This window comes from Oreochromis aureus, linkage group 23, assembly GCF_013358895.1.
Source record: "Oreochromis aureus strain Israel breed Guangdong linkage group 23, ZZ_aureus, whole genome shotgun sequence".
Taxonomy (NCBI): domain Eukaryota; kingdom Metazoa; phylum Chordata; class Actinopteri; order Cichliformes; family Cichlidae; genus Oreochromis; species Oreochromis aureus.
In genome coordinates this window covers 35322937-35350781 of record NC_052963.1, presented here as the reverse complement: position 1 = coordinate 35350781, position 27845 = coordinate 35322937, and the positions used below count along the sequence as shown (strand labels likewise).

Sequence of the window (27845 nt, the reverse complement as noted above, 5' to 3'; positions counted from 1 at the left end):
AGCGAGAATAAATGAGGCGGTGGGGAAGCAGTTGGGGTTCGTTTGGGGAAGGTGCGGATGTTAATCGTTTCCACCATCGGTTTACGAGAACCCAGCACGCTTTTTCTGCCCAAGCTCCTGTGTCGTCTATTTGCTGCGCTCGTCAGCCGCCTTATTGCATAAAAACAGCCTCACAGGCAGGGAGACGTGCACCTAAACACCAGTGTGTATATTTCTCTCAGGTATTGCATTGCGGAGGAGCGACTACAACAGCCCAAAGCCACAGGGAGTGTCTATAAATGCAAAGCGTGGCAACGAAATCCCCACAAATGACAGAAAATATGCAGATACATGAAGTCAAAGAATCGGCTCTTGATAAGGCAGACTTCTCATCTTTCCGTAAAAACTTCCCTCCCGCCTTTCGGTGTCGATAAGATTCCCAGCCTTTGTTGCTGGGAGAAAAGCAAACAGCCTGAAACTACCTGCAGGATTTTTCTCTCCAGAGTTTCTCCCATGGGGGGGGGAACACATTCACCTAATTCCTGTTTATCAGCCCAGAGAATCACTCTCAGTCTTTTGGGTTAATTAACTAAGTGGTGTCTCTAGGCCCTGTCGCCGCTAGGTGCCAAACTCTATCAAGCCACCCAAGTGTCTCAGACACTCTAACTTCAGGGAAAGCGCCCCTGGTCTTGTGATGATAATTGCAGAAGCAACAGGGGAACGAGAACATGCACAGGCTGAAACGATTACAAACATACAAAGGGGGGACGTGGTTTTCCCCTTAGCTCCTGTTCTCTCCATCCCTCACACACGTTGATGTTGCTTCCTTTAGTTCTGCTGAATATCGGTATTTTGGTGCCTTTATCTTCTTCCTCCTCTCCTCTGTGCTAATTTCGTGGCCTGCTACTCAAAGCTCTACTGTAACTGGGCTTGGCCTTCTTCTAAACTACATCATGCTGTTCTCTCCACTGCTTCAAATTCTTCAATTTGCCCTGCTGGGCCTTGGCAAGAGGCAGCCACGCTCTTCCTCTGACCAAACTTCGATTGGCCCACTTCGAGCTCTCGCTCTAGGGTCATTTATTTCTTTCTTTTCCTGGCATGCACCAAACTGCATTCTTCCAAACGCACTTATGCAGCAATGGAAATCATTTTGGAAGTGGCCCAGGCCCTTCTCCTTTTTTGTACCCCAGCTGACGCCCACAGAGAGAACAAGAAGGAATTGTGGGAGAGGAGAGGGAGGAGAGGGTTCCAGGTCAGTTAGACACTCCAGCTCATACACAGTGCACACACTGAGAGACAAAACCAAGTGTTTTGCTTCTCCTGGTCTTCAGATTTGCACAAAGATCGCTCTGGAGAGGTACAAGGCTTCTCTGGCTTCGACTGGTCTTCTTCCAGTTGAACTCCCACAGTCATAAGTGAGGGCACATTCCCCTCATTCACTGACACTGACCCTGTACTTTCCGTGGGACAGTGAAGCCATCACCTCCTGTCACACTGTCAGGTCAGTCGTGCAGGATGGAGACAAAACACACTGAAACTGGAGGACTGGTGTATCAGACCTGGGATGACTCACATCCTCCCGACATGAACCAAACAACAGCTTAGTTAAAATTTTCCACATCCAGTGGTACTGCTGGTTTTGGCTCAGCATGGTACTGCATTGTTACTTCTACTCGGAACTGATGCACGGCTACATGTTGCCACCGACTGCTGGCACTTGGGGGGTGGGTTGAAATTATATGTAACAACCAATAACGCGGGCCACTTTTGCTCGTCTTTGAGCCGATGTCAGCTCAGCGTTTGATGAGAAACCGAGTGTTAAAGACAATGAACGCTGTCCCATGCAGTCATTGTCTGTGCTTCTTTCATTCGACAGGCAGCATGCTGCTGGCGTTTTGGAGTACTCAGACTAAGTATGACTTTATAGCTGGAGAGCCACACAAGCAAACAGCAATCCAGGACCATAAATGTGCCGAGAGGAGCACGAGGGGTGGGTGAGGAACTGGCACAATCAGCTAAAAGACATCATAGAAACTGAAATGATATTTTTAGTATTTTCATCATAAACATATTAAGAACATTCAGAAAATTTAAATTATTAATTCTAGTTAACAAAAGGTTTAGTTGCTGCTTGTCACTGATCTTAATTCTTAAAGTATAATCGAGTCTGTGTGCCGTTTGTAAGAATATCCCATTATAAAAGCAGCTTATGCAACTCGTCATCTAATTATAACGTTTTTATCTATTTAAGCTTTCTGAGGTCCGATCTTTTTGCAGCCGTGTGTAGGTGGAGGTTGTGCAGAGGCCATATAATTATGCCCTGATTTCAATGGGTTGTCCATGAGAGGGCTGGAGCCTTAAGCCTGATCTGATGTTATCGAGGCCTCTCACAAAAGGCACGAGCCATTTTAAGCAGAAACTCTATTACTGCCCAGTTAAAATGCCAGGCTGAATTTCACATTCTGACACACACCATTACATTAGCGGGAGATCCTGGCCCATTCTCTCAATTCTCCCAGAATAACAGATTTTTGAAGCCTGACACTCTGGCTAGTTTCACTCAGCCCCTTCAGGGAATGATTAAACTGCTGATGCTGTTTAATACAAACACCAAGTCTCTGTAATGCAGCTTTCTTTGTCTTTCTTTGGCTGTAACATTTCAGGTGGGTGGGTGGGGGGGAATCTCTGACATTTAAAGAATAAACTTGACTCTTGCTCTTAAATTTGTCCCCTGCTCTATAAATAAAGCCGGCCCTCGAATGATAGGATCTCTGTTCTATATTAAGAGTACAGTAATGGTAGGAATTTGCAGTAGTTTACATAAAAGATAAATAATAGTTGAAACTATATATTTGTGTATAAAACACTGGTCAGGGTGAGAATTTCGTTCTTAGTTTCCTCTTCGCAGTATGTTGTGTTCCAGCTGTTATGAAACAGCGGCGATGGCTCTGAGGGTTTGTGCTTTCCTTCCCTCTGAAGCCTGCCTGCATTTTAAACAGTCTCAGCACATCTAATTATAACAAAAATGCCGTATACATTAAATCTTATTGCTTTTTTCACCCATTCAGGGACACCACTTAGTGCATTCACAACACCAAGAAAGTCATTTTCTACTTATAAATATGGCGTTTTCTCTTTTTTCCCCTTTTTGGACAGTCTTGGGTATTTTATTCTTTTGACCCATCTCACAAACACAGACAATAAAAACAGCCTGCTACTGGAACACCTCTGCTTGCCCCCCAAAAATCTCTGAATCTGAGTATCTGTGTACAGAATATGTACATGATCTCATATAGGGTTTTGTGGATGGTCTCTGTGGTCATTTCAGTTAAATTCACTGAGCTCTGTATGATGAATGTTTTTAATTAAGATGGTAATTAATGCATTAAAACCTACCACACCATAACCGTCACGAGCACGGAGAAACCGAAACAACGAGCAGGCAGAAGGACACAAATCCGTCCACACGCGCTCAGTCGCCATCTAAATAAGATGGAAATCCATTTCTGACACAGAATGAGATGTCAAAGGGCTCCTTGCAGCCGTCGGGATGATCTAAGACAAAAATGACTCAATGTGAGTGGGCATTCTGATTTTTCACACTCGTGTGCCAGCAAACGCTTTGCCTCGTTACTCCAAAACCATGGCCCGCTCTTTCCAAGTGCATAATCGGTCACGTTAATGAGATGCACAAGAATTAGTCTCAGGAGGGTTTGGAGAAGAAACCGGTTGCCTTGGCCGTAGAGCCTTAAAAACGAGCAACCCCACTCTGAACGGGACCGCTGAGACGCCTGACGATCACAACGCCGTGCACCTGTACTCTGACTACATAAAGGTACTTTAGCTCTGAGAGTGCTGTGACAAAATCAACGTTGTTTCCTTAATCACACTGATGCGGGCTGCTGAGGGAGGTGGACTGAGGTCTGGGACACGCCTAAAAACACGAGATGTGTTTACGAGCAAAGATTGGGGTTATTTCTATTACTAGCCTCCCCTGTGTGTGTGTCTGCGTCCCCTGGCACCTGATGATGAAAGAGAACTAGTTCACCAAAATACACCGACGACTCTGTGTTCTGCTTTAAGATTTATCACCGTGTCCACTTGCACGGGCACTCCTTAAGCTTCGAGTCTAACCGAATATCGACTCCTCGGTGAAAACAGTGGTGTCGGCGCGCGTGCGAGTGCTCGCGCTCATGTTGACGTTTCAGGAACTGTGTCTCGTTCTCTCTCTGTCTGTGTCATTGTGTCTCTCCAGGCTCTTCATTAGTTTCTGCCTGGGTACTAATGAGTGATACCTGAAACCTGCCAGTGGCCTCGGTCTATCCCTCCACCCAGCAAAGGGCGGCCCTCGGTAGCAGCGTCTCATCGCTTTTTTTCAGAGGTTGGCTAGCTGCCTGCTGGAGCCGGTGGTGCTAAGGTGTATTAATGAGCCACTGAGCCAACCTTGTGTATGCGTGCGTGTGTGTGTGTGTGTGTGTGTGTGTGATGACTAAAGAGTCCTCCGGCTGCCACTCCACATTCCCCCCTCCCCTCCTCCTGATTCCACCATCCAGGGATCTATTCATTTTTAATCAGGTGAGTATCCCAGCTAGAGTCCTTGACTGTTGGCAGAGAAACCACTTGCACAAATACACACAGACACACACACACACGCACCCAACTCATTTCCCTATCTGCTCTGATTCACACTTTTACATTTGTAATCCTCGCTAATTTGTAATTTTGCTTCTGCGTGCTCCCCTCAAGAGAGAGAAACTAATTTCAGGAGTGAAAAGGGATTATCAGATGCAAACGAAATCTCCCCACCTCTCGACAAAGATACCGATGTAGACAAAAAGTGTCTCAAAGCCTGCTTCATCCTGGATGGTAACTCTCAAGGAAGAAGCAAGTCAACTGCTGCACTCGCAATTACTCCTTATCAGCAGCGGGGAGCCAACTTGACAATAGCAAGAAAACGCTGAGCTGTGACGGCTCATAAAACACAGGCAGACGTGAGAGCGGAGAACGTAATCGGCTTCCTCGTTTTGCTTTTTGGGAATTTTGTTTAGGTACTAATGTATGAATAAGAGGCCAGGTACCCAGAGAGTGTGTGTGTGTGTGTGTGTGTGTGTGTGTGCGTGCACGCCACATAGGGAGCCGTTATAGCAGAGGAGTGTTATTACATTCATTAAGGCGCTCACAGTGGCTTGCTCTTCTCGGCTGTGTGGTGACTCAGACCTGTCAGACGACTAATTCTCTTCACATTTTTACTTGCCTTGTTGTGTTATTGCCAGACAAAGCAGGGGACCCTATCATATTAACCTACCCACCTACTCTCACACACTAACGCTCACTTTGACTGCAAAAATGAGCCGAAGGAACAATGGAGACGCACACAGAAGAGGGAAAGATGGAAGAAGGGGGAAAGTGTCTATGCTGGGAGACAGCTGGCTAAAGCCTGGAAGACAGTAAATTAGCCATCTGATTAGATTTGAAAAGCTGCAAAGGAAATGAACATAATGCACCCAATTAAAAGAAAAGACAGCCATAAATACAGAGTGTCAAGCAGTTGTTATCTCTGCCTTGAATAAAGCTCCAGAGAGTGACAATAACAACAACGCTGTCATGTACTTACCACTCTGGCATCATTTTATGCTGTTACGATCCATATTGCTGCATCTGTCAACCTCACCTTTGATGTCAGAGCTGAATCAAACCAAGTTTGGAGGTGATGAGGAAAAGTAGATAACAAGCCAGACCATAATTGGTCCACATGTCTTTAAAGCCTTATGTCATGAAAGGGGACAGAAATCCGAACCAGGGAGCAAACACTGGAGCCCCGGAGCTATCCGTGCATTATAGCCTGGAGCCGTCCTCCCATTACGGCCTCAGCCCTGCAGAGCTTCAAAGCCACAGCACTTTTGTGAGGCGGTTAATGGTGCCGATGGCCGCAGAGAGGATCCCGGTGCCAGGTGGAGCGGCACGAGCCAAGCCCAGAGAAAAAGACAGTAAATAAAAATAAAGAATAAATGCTCAAACGGTGCTGTCCGGCAGGCAAGCGATAAAAACTAAAAACTCACTCAAGGATAAGTGCCATCTTTAACATTTGGCAGGAGCAGCGCTCACCAGTGTTTCTGTAACTAAGCACTCGGCTCGCACCCTCGGGCTAGCGCAATTAAACACACTCACTGAGAGTCATCAATAACAGAAAAATTGAAGAGAAAGAAAAATCCTGTTACAAATGAGAGGAATGCTGAGGAGGCAGGAGGTGGATCCGGGAGGGAACTCACTGGCTGCGTGTTTCATAATGATTTGGATCATTTTGCTCTGTTTTTCTTGCTGTTACACCAACAACGTGGAAGCTTTTCCTCTGTTGCAACACCCTTAATGTTGCATGCTACATGACATATCTCAGGCCTGCAGAGCTGGAGCTCGGGCATTTTCTGTCTTGTTTATTGCTTCGGTTTAAACTCTGGTATCAAGTTTCTCTGTGCTGCTGCTGCAGAAAGCCAGATGAGAGCGTGGCTGGTTTTGAAATGAAACAGAACAAGCGAGGCTATTTATAAGAAGCAAGCAGATAATTGTTGAAAAGGTTAGAGCAGCCACAGCAGGTAACAAGTAGGCTGCGTGTTGATGCACACAACAGGATGTCAAGGCACCATGGTGATGATGTTGCCAGGTAAGGCGAGGTCAAAAAGAGCAGTTGTTTTAGGTGTTACTGAAGTGGAGCTTTGTCAGAATCAATACACCCAGACCCTTAAACAAGAAGACAGCGGCCACGTTATCAAATTAGAACCAACACTTCAACGTTTCAGCTTTAGTGAAGATGTACTGCGACTGCATTTATAAGGAAAGAGCACATAACGGCAGCACCAATCCAATGTTTTCTGCCACAGAAAAACATCACGTAATTGTAAAAGGAAGAGACAGAAACAAATGTGGGCTCAAATATCAAACAGTAGGATTAGAGAAATGTTTGAAGTGTGACATCAAACACACATGAGCATAAACTGGAAAACTATGTAAATGTTTTCTTTGTTTATTCTGTGTCTATATAGAGCAACATTTCCCAGGCTTTCAGAGACAGACTCGCATTCTCAGACAAAGACGCAAAATCGATACAGCAGAGCGAACAAACTGAACCGGGGATCGTTGCGGTCATCGTAACAGACATGTTTAAATACTTTGTTTATTGGACACGTTTGTGGCATAAATACACAAATGAGTAGCAGCAGGGGAACTCATTTATTCACCCATTCATTTCTTTCCTGCTCAAACTCATTCACCCACACATCCGTTCCTTCCTCGCTGTTCTCGTCTGTCGGTGTCTTTTCTGCCTGCGAGCCTTGCTCGGCAACCCGAGAATCCAAGCTAGCCAAACCTAAAGGACCTACAGGACCGTGCATCATTTAATGACAGAGGCTGAGAGATGCCTGACGGATGCCAAGTCCCAAGACGTGCTGCATGAGTCGAGCACAAACACTCCTCCGTAGTGCGGACATGCATTCGCACATGTACCCATCGTCGGCATGTAGGAGGTGTGCGTGCTTGCGTGCGTGTGTGGTTGTGTGTCACATTGGTCCTACCGAGACAAAAATCTTGCGAGTGTATATCTCGGTGGCGCCATACGGGACAAAGGAGGAGTCCAAGCTCAGGCCCCCCTGAGTGTGATGATGAGGTAGGAGGATTCAGGATGACACGGTCCGATTTGGAGGTTTAGAGAAAAATCAAGCTATGAATAATGAGAACATGATCATGGACTAAAGGATATTGGATCAACATTTTTTTTTAAGAGCCACCCCTTCTCGTCTTCTGCCCTTTCCTTCCCACAGAAACGAACGTTTGAGCGAACAAGCAAATGAAAGTAAATGCTGAAGCCCGGCCTGAGCTCTGAATGTCACAGTCAGTCACTGCAGCCTCCCTCTAAGTGATGCAGACAGAGCCCCATTCTGATTGCCTCGCCAGCAAAGCCAAGGGGTGAAAAACATTTACATGCAAATACAAATGACCCACTAGCTACTGTGTGCACGCTAGCTATGGTATTCTGAATGCACAGCAACCGCAGAGAAACCCGGCACAGAGCCGTTGCCAATCATCAGCTCCATTGTAGCACGCAGGCTTTAGAAGGAGGTGTTATGTGTGTAGGATATCAATTATTTTGCTTTTGTGGCTTATTGGTTTGTGACTGCTATTGTCACTGCTTCTCATATCAAGCGAAATGAATGTTAATGAATTCCGACCAGGACTACTGCATTAACAGATTTGCTGTGAAAAAGCTTAAATCCATAAATCATTTTCCACATAACTCCTCGGTATACAGACCGTCTACCATCCCCACAGAATCCACTCGTCTCTGACAGCGGTGGCTAATACCGTGTAATCAACCATCCACTTTCAGCTGGAACAATTGTAATCCATAACCCATCATAACAAACATGCCTCTCTGTCACGCTCAAGTGGTTAAGTACCAGGGGACAGATTGCCGGTGGACGGGCCGAGTCTCCGGGGGTCTTGGACGAGGGGAGACCCTGGCTCTCGTCCTGGCTGTCTCACACGGCTGGGACGCTTGGATCGAGGACCCGCCTGCTGTCATCAGACCTGTTGCCTCCAGATGGGTCCCAGTCTGATTCTGCGATTTCTGTCCTCCTCCCGCCTCCACTCCTTATTTCAGCTCTTCTCATCCGAGACATCCAACTCGACCTTGCCTTGATCTTTTCAGCACTTATTAACAAAGCCCCAAATCATCATCCTTTTTGTTCTTTAACCTTGACATTCAGCTTTGTTAGCGCTGTGTGAAACTTTCATCTCATCTCTCCCTCATTGGATCGACTTCCTTGGCCAAAATCTCCACTGCGTGGGGGTGTTTGTGAGCGCGTGCACACATGCATGACGGTTGGGAGACGAGCAGACGCACCGCACAGCAAGACCTCTTTGATTCAGCACAGCAGAGACCCACAGCGAGGCTGTACATTAATTGGTGCTTCTGAGCCATTAATTTAGGCAAGTATGTTGAAGGACCCACTTTGCCTCCACTTTCCAAGAGCAACACAGGCTGAACAAGCCTCCTCTCAAGACCCTTCAACTGTTTTCCACCTCCCCAGCTTCCCCACATACCTTGCAGTGCAGCTCCATCCATAAACCATACCCTGCCCTGCCTCACTCACTCCCCACTCTCTCTTCATTTCACCATTACCGAGCGAGGAGAGACAGCAGGTCACAGTCTCTGCTCCGTCCCCTGCACCTCGCCAACTGCCCTCCGCCCGGTGCCAGCGAGCCATAGTTTTCTTTTTGTTTTTTCAGCATGACTGATTCCCTCAGGTCACTGAACACATTAAGCTGTTAATTACCTCAAAGCACAAAACAAGTGGCAGCTTGGCAGCACAACGAGACATTAACTTTTTTTGTTTTTTTAAAGAGTACAGTCAGAAACTTAAAACCACGGCGCTGGAGAGACCGGAGCAACACAAGCAAAAAAAAAACTGCAGCAACAATAGCCGTAAACAACTCTGTCAGCAGCAGACTCAGACAATGCCGACGTGAGAACACTCTGATTTTATTTTTGCTCTTCCTCCGCAGCCATAAAACAACCAGATAAAGCCATTTGGGCTGGAAGTTCCCCAAAGAAATGAATCAGCCATAAAACAGCAGCGGGATAATACCAGCCCGGCCCGCAGGGCACGCTTTTTTCAGATTCACGCTGTGCCGATGCGGGAAATGATTCAGGATGTGTGTGACCGGCATCCTCTTCACCGTGTCTGCAACCGCACAGTTGTTAAACTGTGCCTTATTAGTTATGTGCTTCGTTATCATAGCAACCTAACAAGGGAGATCTAGCCAGGGAGGTGTACAACATGTGTCTGTGAATGCTATTATAGAAATAAGTGTTGCTATTTTTATCACGTCAGAGAAGAAAAATAATATAATTGCGGCGTTGCTGCTGGCACTGAATGTGGTGCTCTTTGCTTTGGGCCTGTGGAGGCTCGTTTCTGAGTGTGAGTCTCAGTCTGCTGGTCGTGTTGTATTTGGGACCAGAGACCCTCATTAGTTTCTTCTCTTGTTAAAAAAAAAAGGAGGCTCTGTTGACACAGAGACGTCAGGAGTGTGAGAGTGACCCAAAGAGTGTGTATTCATGTCTTTGTGGGGACCAAAAATTGGAAGTTTACTATACTTATGGGGACCAAAATCATGGTCCCCACAAGTTTGAAGGCATTTTTGAGACTCAAAGTGTAGTTTTAGTGACAGGGTTACAATTGGGTTATGGTTAGGTTTAGGGTTAGGTATTCATTTTTCAGGGTTAGGATAAGGGGCTAGGGAAAGCATTATGTTAATTAGATGTCCCCACAAGATATGAATTCCCGACATGTTTGTGAGTGTGTGTCAGAACAGCTATGTGAACAAGTCCTAATGACAAGCAAAAAGGCTGTGGAAAACATTGAGCTCACACACACACACACACACACACAAGTTGTTTATTTGCATCGAGGAAGTAAACACCGGTGTCTGTCTTCATCTCGTCTGTCTGCCTTGTCTTTCAGTCCTGGATCGTTCCTGGTTTGGTTTACAGTTTACATGTGACAGTGTCTCTTTCTCACTGTTGCAGATAATGGAAGAATCTGCAGCTCGTACCTTATTCACAAACAGGAAAACACACACACACACACACACACACACACTCCCTTTGGAGATACAATAAGCCTGTATGGGATGGCAGCTTTGCAATGGGAAGCATCTTCATTCAGCAGCACTTGGCCTATAGTGATAGCTGCTGCATTCTTTGTCGCTGCCACACTGCACAACCTCAGGCTTACACAACACGATCCCACTCCGACTTCTTCTCGGGGACATTCTGTCACAGCTAAAGGGCACGGAAAAAATCCTGAAATTAAGACTTTACAAATTCTGAGGAGAAACTGGCTCACGGCTGCCGATGAGAGCGGCTATACGAGGCAGACTTTTCAAAGAACACTGAAAAACCGCTTATTATTGACTCTATCGAGCTTCACTTCTTTGAACACTCATCTACTCTGGCTGCCTCGGCTTATTTGCACTGGATGCATAAGAGACATGAAGACGGAGAGATGAGAGCGAAAGGAAGACAGGGCTGGAAAAACAAGTGATTAAAAGATAAAAGGGAGAGAGCAGATGATGAGGGAGCAGCGGTGTGTGATTAAATGGTGGAGGTGGTCCCATTGGGCTGTGGGCCTTATTGCATTTTAATGGGGGGGCTGGATGATCCTTGACCCTTTGTGAGGCAGTGGTAACACCTTAGTGCAGATCAAACTGCCAGCCTTGACAAACCCCCCACCCATGAAAGGCAGCTGGGCACTGAGAATGAGGTGTGTGTGTGTGTGTGTGAGGGCTCGCAGGGTCACAAGCAGACGTGTTTATCCTGCTGCTATGGCAACCCCAGCAGTAGCCTTGGGCAAATAACAACAAGCAAAGCAATATCTGTGTGTGTGTGTGTGTGTGTGTGTGTGTGTGTGTGTGTGTGTGTGTGTGTGTGTGTGTGTGTGTGCAGGAGGGAGAATTTGAGATGACAGGATTTTCAAAATACGAGCAGCGTGATTAAATATAAGTTTTCAATTCATACACCTCCTGCCTGCACCCCCACTTTCTCCCTCCCCGGTCTGGCTGGCCTGCCCCTCAATCATCAGTCCCTTCTTTTCACCTTCTCTTTCTCCAGCTCCACATGCTAAGTGGGAACATTGTTACGGTCAATTTGTCCCATTCAGGGTCCCAGTGGGCAGTGTCCCTGCCCTGACAGCCTGCAGACAGAGACCACACTGCCTGAGAGGCCTTGACATCAAGGTCCAAAGGAGACTTAAGAGCGAGAGGGGGAGGAGGGGGGAGAAGAGAGGTAATGAGGGGGGGTTACTCTGAAGAGAAAGGAAGAAGAAAAAGAGACCTGGGTGCCGGGTTTAGCATGAGCCCCCCGGACCGCGCAGCTCAATAGTATTTCGTCTTATTTCATCTGTCAGTCTCACACTAGATTGATGTAGGTGGTGAAGGCTTTGCTCCCTCGAAGGATGCTTCGAATAGTTCTGCTAGGCTGGCAAAAACCCAAGAAGATGTATGACAGCCCAAACAAACCTGATGACACGATCTGGGTTATTTATTCAGTTTATGAAAGCTCACATCAGAAAACAGCCCCACTGTCTAACCAACCGGAGTATTCCCAGTATCACTGCAGGTCTGTACTATCTGAGAGAGGGCAATGCCTGGAACTGGTTATCAATATCATTCGAGAAAAATGGCTTGGTGTTTTTTTACAGGTAGCCCTCATCATGATGATGCACACGGATAATCATCTGTGCCCTTTAAAGAACAGATAATAGATGCAGAAGAACAAGAAGAAACCCCGGCAGTAAGGAGGTCTAAGAAGGCTTTTCAAATCCTAGTTTCTAATCACAGATTTCAGGTTTCTACAAATTTCTTTTGACCAGTATATTCTGCAGTCAGATGTAATGAATGTAAAAATAAAACCTTGATGAGGTAATACTTAATGCCGTAACATTTTCCTCAGCCAATCTGGAAAACAACGGTTTGACTAATCTATGTTTTTGATTTCTATGCTGGAGCAGACCCAGTATCACAGGTGACGTAACCCCCCGGCGGGGTGCTGGAGGAAGGTGCAGAAGAAGGATTAAGTCACTGCATAAAGGCACCTGTTATTTTAGCACACAGGGTGCAACACTTGCCCCGAAGCAAGGGGTGCAGAGCGGCTGTTGGTGTCAGAAATGAGACGCAAACAGGGCACCCATTCAATCCAGGCTGGACAGTGCTGAATCACACTTGTATAGGGCTCAGACACACTGACTCACACACATGCTCTCACAAAGTCCATACACAGGAAGGCAGACACAATATGAAGAACACTGGTCCTTGTGTTTCTCTTTGACAGACATAGACAAACTCTCATTCTGCCTCCCTCTTTGACCTGCACACACACACACAAACAATTCCCATAACTAAATTGCAATTCCGACTCCAGACAGCGGGGGATCTGTCGAGGGCATGCGTGCATGGTGGGATATTGCAGAACTCCCTAAATTAGCTAACTTTATAATAAATCACTGGGCACTGCTAGCCAAGGATTAGCCAAGCTCCAGTGAGCGGTTTGTTAAGCTTCGAGGAGAAAACGCCGCCAAAAACTGACATCAGCACTGGGACCTTGGAACAGTCTAACCCCCTGCCTCGTTTCATTTAGCCTTGTTATCTGAGTTCTCCATTGACAAAAAAAATCCTCCTATGTTTGGCTCTAACTCGGATCTACTGCTTTTTCTTCTGTTGGGGTTTTTCCACTAATCACTTTTAGTGCTCAGGACATCAGCTCCAACATCAGGCACACCGTTTCTTCAATCGCTTTCCTTATGTTTGCCTTTTATAATTCTTTGTGCTATCTTGTCCCCCACTGAGTCATTTCTCTTGGAAGGAGCAATGCTTCCTACTGTCTAGTTATTTATATACTGAGTGAGGAAGCATTTATCCCCCCTTCCCTGCATGCACAAACTCCTCGGATTCAGCTCTGCTCAGGTAGCTCATTATGAATCCCATCAAAAGTCACTTTTGTGAAGCTGTTAAAGAGTTCAGTCTAATTTCTTTTTCAGTAATGCTTACGGTTAAATTAGTCTTATCTGTCGGAAGCTCTAATGTCTGTCTCTTAATAATTTTCATTCCTTAATCTTGTTCACAACCTAAATTTTGATCAGTTTTTCCATAAACATGTCACAATGCTTCTCTCCTAAACTCTCACAGGGTGTTTGGTCCATGGCTTCCAAACAAATAAAACCTGTATCCATTACAGATCCTATCACAGCGGTATTTCCTCTGCCGCCTGTTTATTAATTTCCTGTGATAGCATTTGTCTTGTAATTACTGATGGTGTGATGGGCCTTAAAAGGGATGTCAGCACTTGAGAAAAAGAGGACAGCTCCCACTCTGTCACGTCAAAGATGCCTCGGCACATTAGAAGGTTTCCAGTTCACGATCATCTCTGCGTCCTTTTCACCACGAACTTGTATCTTCCTTAAGAAAGGTCTGAAACACAGACTGGTGCAGCAGGATGTGAGCAGCAGGGACAGAGGAACTGTGTGCATCCTGCGGCAGCACTCCCGAGCCCTGGCTGTCAGAGTGGGTGACAGCCCGGACTCGAGGAAGAGGAATTAAAGAGGCTCTTGTCCTCGAAGGCTGATTGACAAGGTAGCGACAGAAAGGTTAGTGGAGGTGCTGGTATTCTCTTAGCTGTGCCTACCCTCACACTGGTCCGGGGGCACTGTCTCACTCTTTCAAGATGTCTCTCTTATTCTTCTCTCCCCTCACTTACACCAGTGCTTATTATAGGAATGCCTCGACCCTCGGGGACTGCACTTTCCAGTCCACAAACCTCAGCTTTGGACAAAAGGCAGCTGAAAAGCAATTTGAATTTGAAACAGGGACCGCAACAAAAACACTGCCCCCAAATGGGAGAACTTCAAGATACCAGGAGCCAGCTACTGAGAAGTAGTGGTCCCTGCACAAAAGCAAAAATGTGATTCTGATACTATCCAGCCAACTAGCCCAATGTACTGTAAAGACAGCAGCTACTGCAGAGGGAGAGGGGGGGTGAGATGACAGAGCCTGAAGGCAGGAGTGGTGGACATTAGGGGCCCAGCGGGTAGGACTTCAGAACAGACCAGCAGCAGATAACATGCAATCACACAAATCCCACTCACTGCACAAACAAACCAGTTCACAGAGAGGGTCCGTCTGACCAATCGGGCTCACTGTGCGTCCACTGTTCTGCAACTCTGGGTTTGGAAATTATGTTTTGTAGTTGAGCCTTACGCCAGAGTCAAAGAGGATAAATCAAGAATTCACAATGAACCCTCCGGGAGAACCTGTTTGACTGAGCTGCACTGACACCTCATCACGATGCAATTAGTCAAACCTTAACGATGAAAATCCATACCACACCGATGGATGGAAGGTGAAGCGCCTTCGGGCTGCGGGCAGCAGAAATCCGCCTGTTTTGTGCGTAGCTGCAAGCTACGCAGTATGATATTTGTACAGTGAGCGCGACTGTAGCGCTGATGCACAGACACCAGGTTAGCCCGGTGCTGTGGGTCGGCTCGGTTCTGATGACTACATTTCTTCCTATAATCATTTTTTCCCCGAAAAGCGTCAAAGCGCGACAGAGCCACAAAAGCGCACCACACCTCACCTCCACACCGGACAGCTCGGTCCACTTACCTCTCACTATCAGGGGAAAGAAGTGTGAAAGCAGCGCGAGTCCGTTGTGTCTCCTCACTGGGTACAAAATATCCGAGAGCGAGCTCGTTACTGCGTTACCAGATCCGGTGGAGGGCTTTGGAAACTACTCCTCCCTGCCGCACCTGTCTCTGGCAAACGCTGATCTCGTACGCTGGCCTGACATCCCCCAGACAACTGTCCGAACCCCCTGCTAGTGTGAGCGCACACACGGACACACACACAAGGGGCACCACCTGTCCACGGTGCAGAACAGCCCACAAAGAGCTCCTATGTCGCGCGGCGACACATGGCATTCCCCGTTAGTGTCTGCAGCAGCACTCCCTCACAGCCGTCCGAGATCTCCCCCCGAGGGACGTGGACGCGCTGGGAGCAGTGGGTGACGAACAGGAGAAAGCGACAACGGGCATCCGGCACAGCAGCTGCGGCGTTTGGGACTGACATCTGCCGCTCTCAGCCTCGCGTCCTCACAGCAGTGCGCTCTCGTCCGCGCCTGTTAGAGAAAGAAAGGACTTCTCCTCACCGCCTGTGCGCCACACCTTCGCGCAAAGCCGGGCTCGGGGTCCAGCGCAAAGTCCCATTCATCCGCTGATCGCGAACAGTTCCGCTCCGTGAGCGGCACTCTGGAGCTCCGGTGGAGTCGGAGGACCTCGGCGTTTCTTCTAGCGGCAGTGTGAGCTACAGCATCTCCGGCACTGAGCCTGTTAGAGCCAAAACCTGAAGCAGAATCATGCAGCGACTGGAATGGAATTGATTAATGACTAATTGGGCTTAAACGGTGAGGCAAGCCCAAAGCCTCCGAACATCAAAGTCAGGCAGCTGTTTGGGGCATGCGCGCTCCTACAGTCAGCTCAGTGTTGACTCGGTTTCACGGTGGCAAAGTGATGACTGATTAGTGGCGCTAGGCACGAGTTCAAACTCAACCTGAGGCACGCACCTGACAGAGCCCGCCGTTCTTTACTCCAAGAGACCTTTATTCTGAAACACAAACAACAGAAGGTTTGGTGAAGTTCCTCACGGTTCCGCTTACTGTGCTGACGTTAAGATGAAACAACGAGGCCGATTCAAAGCCGTTTCCTGATAAAGATGAGCATTTATTGCTCTCCTCTCTGTGAAGCAGTGTGGAAAGTACCTGAAAGAGGCTTCCAGGGCGCAATAAAGCAGATCCAAATAGCCTACCCGAGGATGCATGTTGATCACACAGTGTTCCAGTGTCATCTATTCCCAACATGCGTGAAATTTACCACATTTAAACCTCGAAACAAACAGCTGAAAGTCATTAAAATGCAAAAATGAAATCATCCCCTATGAAAAGAAAGTTGTTTTCTAACATTTTCAAGTGGAAACAATTTTAATAACAATTCGTAAAAGTGCTGCTCACTGTAATTCCATAAAAGCATTCAGCAACTTTGAACAGTTTCCATGCTCTAGTTTAAGCTCTTTCTGTATTTGCATCTTCTCACTGAGCCTAAATTAACACAATAGAGGAATAATTTAGTCTCATTAAATCTCAATAAGCCTCCAGTCAAATCTAATTGTTGCTCAGCACAATTTGGGGTTTGTGTTTGAAATGAATGTGTAACCAGTTGTGTTTGTTCAAGTGACACTGATATAAACAAGCAGGACTTTGAAAGGGAGCGGTGAGAGCCGGCAGTGCTGTTGCTGTGTTAAGTTAAAGGAGTTAAAACCTACTGGACCTTTCAGTGAAATTGCTTGGAGCCAAAGCTACTTTTAAGCTTTCATTCATGAATAATTAATTGCTGAAATAATGACTTTTGCAGGCTTGAAGGCTCATGTGTGTAGCTCACTCTCTTTAGCATCTTAATAAATCTACTGCAAGTGCTCTGACAGCCTTCATACAAGCTGCTGATCACACAGCTCAGCCTCTCCTATGAGGGAGATAGTCAAATAGCTATGGCTGCGTATCATTCAGATTAAGATAAATCCTCACTGTAATAAAGATTTCATCATCTCTGTTACTTTACATAAGCAATACTAGTTTTTTAGCAGCAGTAACCTGGGATGTTGCTGCAACATGAATTTATCCCTTTTCTAAATCCACTTGTGTTCTGTGACTTTCACATTATTGTAGGACTTTGCTTTGCTTGTTTGGTTTTTTGGTTTTTCTTATCGTCATTTGCACAGCCAGAATTTGCTTGCCCCAGCACTGTAATACTTATTAACATTATTTATCCTGCTTACCTTATCATCCCATGCCGTCTGTGACTTTGTAGCTTCCGCAATTAAAACTTGAAGGAAAGTTTGTGTTCTCCACAAGAGAGCTGCTGAAAGTCTTTGCACAGGTTGACTGCGGTTACAACAGAGGACACCTCTTCGACAGCGGTATCATTACTCAGGCAGACACGGTTTCCAACACTGGAATAATGATGAGTTCTCCTCAATCTCTCCAATTTTTTCCCTCCATCCTGTCTCCTGCAAGCCAGCATGTCTCATGTGTCTATAAGGACCTGAACCAACAACATGCAGTCAGTGCAGCAATTTGAGTGCCTGAGATGAGTGGCCAAGTGACTTCACAGAGTCAAATAGAGGAAAAACCTTCATTCCACAAGGATTTAAAATGCCCGTGTCCTTGTGTACACTCCTCAGAGTGCATGTGGATATGCACGTGTGTGATTAAACACTTACAGTGCTAATTCCCTGCCAGGGCCCTCACCCTGATTCTCCACCCACATCGCAGTTGGACAGCTTTTACTTGAATACTGGAATTACAGCAAAATCAGATTTAATGAATATTAACACAAGAAGAGTCATCGAGTCAATAAAATGTCAGAATAACGTTCATCGGTGCTAACTACTGCTTGTATTAACCTTCATAAGCTACTTGGTATCAGCACAACCCAGACCACATAAACTGAACAGTTTTTTTATATGATGTCAGACTTTCTTGTCATCTTTTAAAGTTGTCTTGAGCAATAGTTCTCCAGGCTTCCTAAAGTCTTTCAAAGGTTATGCACTGCACTCTGATATGTGTCTACACGAAACAGACAACTTAGCAAAGAACCAGTTTTAAATTGTATCTTAAGGCTCTTTGTTAGCAGCAGCCTGTCACAAAAACACATAACTTGTTCCCATTTCGTTAGTTGAAACTCCCAAAATTTCAAAGACAGTCTGACAGCATTAAAAAGCTTTTTTGCACCAAAGGTGGAGGCTGATTCTCAAACAGTTATAACCCCCCAAAATTGGCTTATCTGAGCATGGTGTGCAGTGTGTCCTTAAAAATGTTGAGGGCACTGGACTAAAGAAGAAACGGTAGGTCTAAAAGAATCCAGCACAGACCTGACGCAGTATCCGAGAGATGCATCTGGACCTTCAGCTGATCCATGTACTGTTCACTGAAGCGTCATCAGAGGTACAGCACACAGCAGGAGGCTCTGTCGTGGCCCGGGGTTGCGTTTCATCCAGTGGTGTTGGAGATCTTCTTAAACTTGATGGAATTATTGACACAGAAAAGTCCCATCAGACTTTGATCAGCCTTTTTCAAAGCACTCATGTTCTTCAGGAGACTGTGGAGACCACAAACATTAGGCCTACATACTTCCTTTTTCGCTCATGGATATGTAACACTGGCCCCTTCAAACATAACTTCTCCTAATCTACGGGAAACGTGAAAATCTAATGATGTCTCTCGTTCACAAACTTCCTCCTACTACTGCTGGCAGTGGTGTTCTACTACTCTAATATTAAAAAGCTCTCCAAAAGAAGTTTTTTTTGTTGCTCTTGTTGTTTTTAAATCCCCAGATTAGCCCTATTATTCTGTTTCCAGCTACTTTGCATAGAAATGATTCAGGACACAGAAACTTTGAGCCATGTTCAACAAAAGAACTCATACCGTTTCATCTCCTGTCAAAGTTTGTGTGCCGACAATAAATAAATAAAGAAATATTCGTTTTGTTCATCCTCTTCCTTTCATCCCACTTGGTGTGTCAGAGCAGGCAGGCAGTAGACCTGAGCGTGATAAAAAGAAGAAGAGCTGCCATGAGAAAGCCAGAAAGCTTTGCAAAAAAAAAAAGAGGAGGAGAAAAAAATACAGCCTTTGATGGGGAATGCACTTTTTAATCTTTCAACATGGGGAAAAAGGGAAGGGCAGCACAGTCCCCCCCCCCCCTTGGGTGTTTCTGTGTGCGCGTTAGAAGCAGCTAAGAGGGGATATGCTGATGCCAGAGTTAGATGAACTCTTCACAGGGAGAGCTTTTGACTGCTAAGTTCTTTTTCAGCAGAAATGTGAATGCAAAAGAAAGAAGCCTCATTCTCCAGGGTGACCATTTTCTGTCTTACCAAAGTAGTCACACGGTTCACACACTAGCGAACAAAGACGCACAGATTACATGCAGGGCTCATGTGATCAGACCCAGTAACCTTAGAGCAGTCATTCAGACTGTTCCGCTGAATCACGTCTGGACAGTGAATTTTATGGTTTTGCACTTCCATGTGCAAGATCCCGAGGAATTCATTAGTAATAAGCAAAAACTATGAATCATTTAAAGCGACAAACAAACCAGTTAGATTTGACTTGTAGTGAAAACTGCAGTATTTGACCTGCTTGAGTGATAGCTGAGGTTTAAGAAGTTAACTGGGAGTGCAGCCATGTGTTACTGGTTACTTAGCATATGAAAAACGACAAACTGAATCTGTGTGACAATGACAACTCACACCTGGAGCTCTTTAAAATCACCAAATACAAATGGAAAACATAGAATATTCCCGATTTCTTCATTTTTATTTTCCCTTTGTTCCGTTTTATAATGCTGCACTGAACAGAATGCAGAAAATGACCTTGGCAGTATGATTCACACTGTCAGACTGTGTCTATATTCATATGAAATCATATAAAACATCAACGCAATGAGCTCAGTTTTCTCAGCATGATATATAAACAGAAAAGCAAAGTGTTTAGAACAAGAAACCTTTGTCGAAAGCAACAAGTCTTCTTCATAAACGATGGAAGGATGTTTGCTCAGCTTATGAATCTATGCAAAATGAGCAACCACTTTATATTAAATCATATTTTTATCCATTTTATTCCACTTGCCAGCTCTGCATTGAGTATAAGAATAATTGTAATGGTACATGATCATATATAAGTTTTAATAATCTCTGTATTTGTTTTTAATATGCTGTTTTATAGACTAGTGTTAATAAACTTATTCTCTTGGTGTAAATTAGTTGGGAGTAATCTAGATGAGCGTGGCAGCAGAGGCAGCCATCAGTCTGTCAGCCTGAATGATGAAGTACGGCGGTGATAAGGTGGAGGAAATGAGAAAGTTTATAGAGAAGAGAGAAGAAAAGTACATTTTTGCTGCCAAGAGGTTTGAAGACAATATTATTGCAGAATTCTGTGGAAAGGGATAAAGAAAACACCTCAAAAAATGACAGAAAAAGAATGGGATCAATACCGAAACATACTGATGTGTCTTTTATTTTCGCAGAGGGAAAAAAAGAAAAGCTGGGAATATCGATGTTTTGTGGAATCCTGCGCTTTGCCTCACCTCCCCGAGTCAGAGCAGACAGCAGCTCATCGGGCCTTTAGTTTGGGAAGGGGTCACAGTAATGTGCCATCCCTGTCAAAACGCATACAATCACAACACTGAAGAAGCATAAATATTTCAGGGTCAGCCGGCTCGTTGCGCGTTTCCTCACCACCTCCGCTGTGGCAGCTGACCCGCTGTCGGGGCTCTGGGGTGAAATAAGCTCTCCAAAACAAACAGGGGAGACCCAGAGAGACAGCCGTGGGCATTCAAAAAGCAAGTCATAAAACACAGTGTGAGGAAATTGTGCAGCCTAACTGAGACTACCTGTTGGTCGTCGTAAGATTCTTTTGTTTTGCTGCTTTCCATGTTGTACGCAGTGACCTGGTTCCTCCTACGTTCTCCAACTGTGGCTACAAATCTTTTAGATTATGTTTTTTTTAAGGTCTGCTAGAAGTTCCCCACAAATCACTTTTCCAATATTCTTTAAGCTGAAGGCACAACAGTCATAAAACGTCTGTAGCCAGTTAAGTTGTCCTCGCTGGGCAATTTTACTCAGAAGATTAAAGGCCGTTAGTCTTGGAAAAAGTTTAATGCTCGAAGTTAACGATCTCTGTGAGTTTTCATTTTCAGCCTCCACCTTCTTGTAATATTCAGAACAGATAAAACAATGATGTAAAACTCAAGCTAGACAGCAATAATTGTAAAGATGGTGTCTAATATCATCAGACTAAATGAAATCACTCGTTATTATTTGGAGGACACATATTTATACTGGCCTGCTCAGTGTTGTTTTGTGATTCCAGCCTCTTATTAGTGTGCTTCTTAGCACTCCTAGCGCTATTTAGCTGATGTAACTGATGTTACTGTAGTATGAATCTTTGCAGTACAGCGGCGGTCCTAGCCTGTTTGGCGCCCTGGGCGAACACTCCCCCACACACACACACACACACAAAACATATTAAGGATTGTACATTAACATAAAGCTGTTGTACACACACAGATATGAAGAGAAAGTATGCATAGTATACACATGGCTACCAAACAGCCATCATAATTCCTAATACAATGAGGACAAATCAACAATTGACACTGACTATTTAATATTAAAATCTGTTTGGAGTTTAGTCTGTTACTGTTGCTATTTTTTACCATTTCTTCTTGGAGCAACTGTAATCCACATTATTTCCTTAGGGATTAATAAAGTATTCTGATTCTGATTGTTTCAGGATACATGACCTGCCATTATCCAATGACACATCTGCTTACCTGTATCTTTTGCTCATTTCTCCTCCTCTTCTTTTCTCTTTTTTCTAAACTAAGCACCTGATGGCTTTGAACTTTTCTTGTCCATCTTCCATTGGTTTTAATTTTGCACTCCAGTATGAACACCCATCCCTCAACCCGAGGATCACCACAACATAACCTAATGGACCTACACCTTAGTTCACAGATTCACTTTGTCTAGGGTTTATTTCTGAGATTTCACATAACCCAGGATTCAAATCATGAATACACAATGGACTTGGATTTACAACATTATGAATGAAATGTGCTCTATTTGGAGCCCCCCCTCCCCTTTCGACGGGTTGTGTGTGAGACTTTAAATCATCAAACTGTAAATTATAAATTTTAAATTGTTATTGATCCCTTTACCCCTAGTCCTAAAGTGTATATTTATTTTCTTACTCTTCTTATATATATTGTTTGTTTACTTGAACTGCTGTAACTGGAGCCTGGTCGTCTCTCTATATACTGTACTGTATGTAGCGGAGATGACAATAAAGTTTACTTTGACTTCAGCAGCGAGCAGGCGCACCGAGGGCTCTCGCGCTCACTTTTCGTGTATAGAATTTCGAAAAAACATCGGTGCAAATTATAGGTCTGTATTATAATGTCTGGTGTTTTCGTGTTTGTTGGTTTGTTTTTATTTTGTTTTACTTTGCGAGTTGGTTATTAGATACTGCTCCAGCCGGTCAGAGAATCCCCGCCGCCCGCCCTCTCCTCCCTGTGCATAAGCAGCAGGCGCACCTGCATAAACGGAAGGCGCCTTACTCCCAGCAAATGGGCGATAGAAAACCGATCGGTGCTCATGCCATTCCCAATATGCGCTGGCTGACGTTGGGGCAGCATGAATACGAGCATTTTTTTTTTTTTTTTCCGATGCCCGTGATGCCGCCCCCCACTACGATGCCGCCCCGGGCAACCGCCCGTGTCGCCCGTATCTAAAACCGCTACTGTTGCAGTATATGCATGGACCGTGCTAACCAGGTGTGCTAGTATCAGATGACAATAACTTAGCACTCCACCCACTAAACTGATGACTTTTGGCTTGAAAACACTAACATGTTAGTGGGCAACACTAGTCCAAAACCTCTGAGCGACATGGTGCTAGCTTCATCCATCTTTTTTATACAGTCTATGGATTCACCAAATCGCTGCACCTGGGAAATACACGACAGTGTTTGTATAGATAATGTATAACTGAAGTTAACAGCTGGCTAGCTTCAGCTTCTTTTTCATTTGTGCCAAAAGCATTAAAATGATAATTAGCTTTTCGTGAGCTCAGATTACAAAACTCATCAGGACCAGAAGGCTAGCTCCCCAAAGCCCCAGCTGGCTATTCAGAAAGTGACCAAAAAGTTGCTGTAGTTGTTACACAGGTTAATAATATTATGTTAATAAGTAAGATTATGACAGGCTTAAAGGTGGATTTTCTTACAGCTGACTAGCTAGCTGTTAAACAGCTAGCTGACAGCTAGTTGTTTAACCTTGTCTTTATGCTAAGCTAAGCTAAAATTACCATTGATTTTGCAGCAGTGAACAGAAAAGTTGCCCTATCAGCTTTAATATCAACACTGGAACCAGAAAGAAAGCAAAAAAGTGCTTCATGCAAAGGAGGTCGAGCTACTCTAATCAACAAAGTATGGTAATAATAAATATGGTACTCACAGAAATCTTCTTCAAGGTCAACTTGCTGTCTCTTTGTTACTTTAACCATGACAAGTTCACACTCTGACGCGTTATCTTTGGCTTGGTTATGCCTTATTAATGTGCTGTAGTAAGGTCCAGATCAACTTTCACCCTGCAGATGATTTGTCGCCGTGTTGCATGTTACTGATACCTTTAGTTTCAGGTCTCCGGAAATTTGTTGCAGGATGTTGGGAATAAGATTCCGTGGTTCAATGAGACTCAGGAAGATTCAATGGTGCAAATGAAACCCAGCAGGGCTGGTCAGCTATTAATGGATGGATGGATAATTTCTACCATTTCAGCCCTGTTGACAGTGAAGAGCAGAAGGTGAAACAGGAGGTAAGAAATCCTTGTGTTGTGATCCACTCCCAGCACACCTGAGAGTTGTGGATGAATTGAAAACATGAAGAGAGGAAATGAATTTCATTACAGAATAGCTGTACTGCTCCTTACACTCCACAGAAGATTATTGCGTGAGTGTTTTGATGGTGATGGATATCTCGTTGAAACAATTAATCATTCAACCAAATGCTGTGAGTAAAACGCCAACAGAGACCGAACATCTTAAAGCGTTTATGGTTATTAACTTATCAAATTACAGATTTTTTTGTGGCACTGGATTGGTTTTTGTACGATTTATTGGTTTTATTTTATGCCCACTTGTGGCCAAATGAATGCCCGAGTAGGCATTTCTATTTACTCTGACAAAAAAACAGGTGGCTGAAGATGAAATCTATATAAAGATTTTCAGGTTCTGCTCTCGCATCCATGAAAAATTTCTTCAGATTGCCAATTTATTGCTTTAATCTTGAAAGGTATGTCTTCAGGAAAAAGAAAGAGAGGGGAGAGCAAGGAGGGGACAGTGGCGTGATCATATTACTCTGAGGGATGAGTGATTTTCCTGTTATCTACTAATCTTCAATTACTCAATTTCCAGAACAATTCTGGCCTCAATCAACTGATCCAGTGAAGCAGAGTCAAGAGTTAAGCAGGAACAGACGAGAGCCTTCTGGGCTCACATTGCAGGGGAGTGTGCATGCATGTGTATGGATTATGCTTAAAGGTATACAGAGGCTGAAGTAGCTTGGCCACTCAGAGGCAAAGGAGTAACAGAGCTGTGGTCGAGACAACAAGCCTACGTTTCTCATCTCTTTGTGCTTTTTGTGACTTTGACCTGTCAGCAGGTGTGATGTCACAACCTGAACTGTTACTGCTGGATAATGAAGCAGGCCCAAACATAGTTACAACAGGTCCCGTTCGATGAATATCTGATGTGAACATTAGCGGTAATCAGTTTCCTTTCTCTGGAGCCTACTGAAGCCATTTGGGAAAATACAGAGAGCCATAATGAAAACTGTAATGGCCTGAATAATGAAAATCCTCTCTAAATGAAAAGGGTAAGTTAATAGAGTTCTTGTTATGATGATACACAGCATCCAGCAGAGGAAGTCACTGTACTGGCCTTACTGCGATAAAACACACTGCATTGTCTGAATCCCACTCTAAGTACAAAGGTTATGCAGAAATCACCTCACAGTCCGTGCAATAAGTTCTTTAAATGGAAGGGAGTATTGTCTGTCTTCCTTTGCTGTCCGCATTCCCGTTTCCCAGCAGATATTTAAATATTTTATTGTTTAATATTTAATGCAAAATAGGCCCTCTGCTCTGGATTTGTGGTGCATCTGCAGAAGAGAAAGATCTTAGGGATGTAAATGTGAAGCGTCTACCTCTGTGTGGGTGAGGCCACAGAAACAGCTGACTCCGTGGGTAAACACTGCCCTCTCAGGGTTTACTGCATTAACTGCATGAAACAGGCTGCCTGACTTTCAGCTGTGACGGGGAGAGCCCCTCTGACACCGACAGCACACATCAGGTCTCTTATCGCTTATAATACTGACCCATTAACACGTGATATAAACACATATCCCACAGAAAGGGGATAAATGAAGAAAGGCTGCAAGAAAAGGCTAGATATGGTGTGTAGCTGGTACTCTCTGCTTTAAGTTAATATAGCTTTAATGATGATACGAGATTACATGCACAAGTCTATTTACATTTATTAACCTTTTATATAAATATATGGATCATCAGTCAGTCAGGTGGGTTTTATACATGAGATCAGTTACAGTCTGACATTTACTCTCTCTAACCTATTCTTCTGGTGCGTTCTCATAGTACAATGCCTCATCTCGCAGCCTCCATCAGTCAGCTGAGTTTGCACGCAGAATGAAGATGAAGCTGCGTGGATAAAGAAATGCCCCATTAACATATATGAAAAATGGATAGACTTCCTAATTGCAAAATAGAATGAACAAGTATGTTCTGCTTGATATTCTCTTAAAAACACAAAGACACATTTGCAGCATTGTTGTATAGTAAGTGATGCATTATTGGTCCACATGAAAGTTATGGATGCTAAACGAGTGAGGTGAAGGTGCAGACAGAAGATCAGCCACATGCGGCGACCGTCATGAGACACGAGAGTTTGCTCCGTTATTAAGAAAAGCATGTGAATCCAAAGGAGCTGCAGTGATCCATCATTGCACTGGGTAGCACTATTGTTAGCGTAACGCTCATCAGAAGAAAACCTCACCTGGGACTTTTTCACAAAGATCAGCGTCTCACCTTTGCGAACAGTGCTTCAGTAAACCCCGTGGAAATGAGTCATGTGACCAAATGTGTTTTTGAGCAAAAGAAAACACCTGCTTTTAGATTTATGGGGCAGCTGCTGGCACAGGAAACATTTCTGAGAAACTCAATTTAGTAAATATCAGCAATTCCTACATGCAGACTGTCAAAGGAAAGGTGAGGTTATCCACCAGAGCAGGTGTGAGTGTGAACGGTCATCCGTCTCCCTGTTTTAGCCCTGCGACAGGCTGGCGACCTGTCCAGGGTGTACCCCGCGTCTCGCCCAACAACCCAGAATTGTATAAGCAGAAGACGATGGATAGAATGATTGATGCAGCCCTCAACAACAGTCCCAGTTTCTCATGTGGCCCCTTGGGAAAATGAATTTTTTCACCCTTTTTCCAGATCCACCCTGAGCCTTAGGAAACACACTGAAGGGGAAGCTCTCACGGAGCTCCCTCACTCTCCTCTGACTTAAAAATCAGTGAAAGTTTTCAGGCAGATCTTAGCTCTTAAACATACTGATCCAAGACAGCCCAAATATATTTCAGAAAGATTTATAGTGTAAGTTCTGCTCAGATTACAAATGAAAGCCTTTATGTGTAGTCTATGAATGCATCACATTATGAATGAGTTTACTTCAGTGGCTGAGCGAATAAAACCAGTGACTGTTCCCTTCGGTCACCAATTTATAATCAGTCATACAACACATGATCAGAGTTTAGTATATTTAGCAAAACTGGGATAAAAAGTCCATGCAAGCATCAACTGAGAAATAAAGGGACCAGTGTTGTGCCAAAAAATGATTGATATTTCCAAAAACGATCACCTGTATTTAAACTGTTATAAATGAATTTCAAACTTATACCAGATATAGCTCTCATGAGTCATTTTAAACTTTTTTATCATAAAGCAGAAGTTAATCGGTTTTTGGTAGCATAACTTTAATATATCCTTTATTTATCCAGGTCTGGCATTAAGAAAGACATGCCATGGAAGAGAGCCAGAGATTGATAACAAGTATGATTCAGTGCAGAGCGGTCTATTAACACATAGTGAGTGAGAAAGGTGACTGAAGAAGAAATACTCAGTGCATCATGGGAATCCCCCAGCAGCCTGCACCCATTGCAGCATAGCTAAGGGAGAATTCGGGGTCACCTGATCCATCCCTAATTATATGCTGTAGCGAAAAGGAAAGTTTGAAGCCTAATCTTAAAAGCAGAGATAGTGTCTGTCTTCTGAATCCAAACTGGAAGCTGGAAGTGTTGTCAAGACGTTAGAAGTGACCAAAAAAGGACTGGGTTCATTATAATTTAGGAACAATAACACAGAGTCACAAAAAGGCTTATAAAATGAGTCTTTTTTTTCTTTTATACATAAACAGTTTATAAACCCCGCTGACCACCGCCCGTCTATCCGTGTAAGCACATCTGTGACACAGAAAAGTCACAGAAATGTTGGAAAGTTCTGGCACCGTGAGCGCGCGGGGGCCTGCAGTGACGGGCACTTCCGTGCTGTGATTTAATTGGCTGAAAGTTTGTAAGCCAGTCTTAG

The 27845-nt window shown here is 44.5% G+C and overlaps 1 protein-coding gene across 3 annotated transcripts in view; it reads right to left on the bottom strand.

The window, feature by feature from the left end:
* The window catches only part of sema6bb (sema domain, transmembrane domain (TM), and cytoplasmic domain, (semaphorin) 6Bb), a 128721-nt gene extending 110852 nt beyond the window's left edge, over positions 1-17869 (bottom strand). The window contains exon 1 of one of the 3 annotated variants that reach the window (XM_039606955.1): positions 17851-17869. The gene's annotated coding sequence lies outside the window, so the exon portion shown is untranslated. Of the gene's footprint in view, positions 1-5593; positions 5790-15186; positions 16727-17850 lie in introns of those variants that run through there. The other 2 variants (XM_031726777.2, XM_039606954.1) reach the window with 2 other exon arrangements.
* Between the last annotated feature and the right edge of the window lie 9976 nt (positions 17870-27845).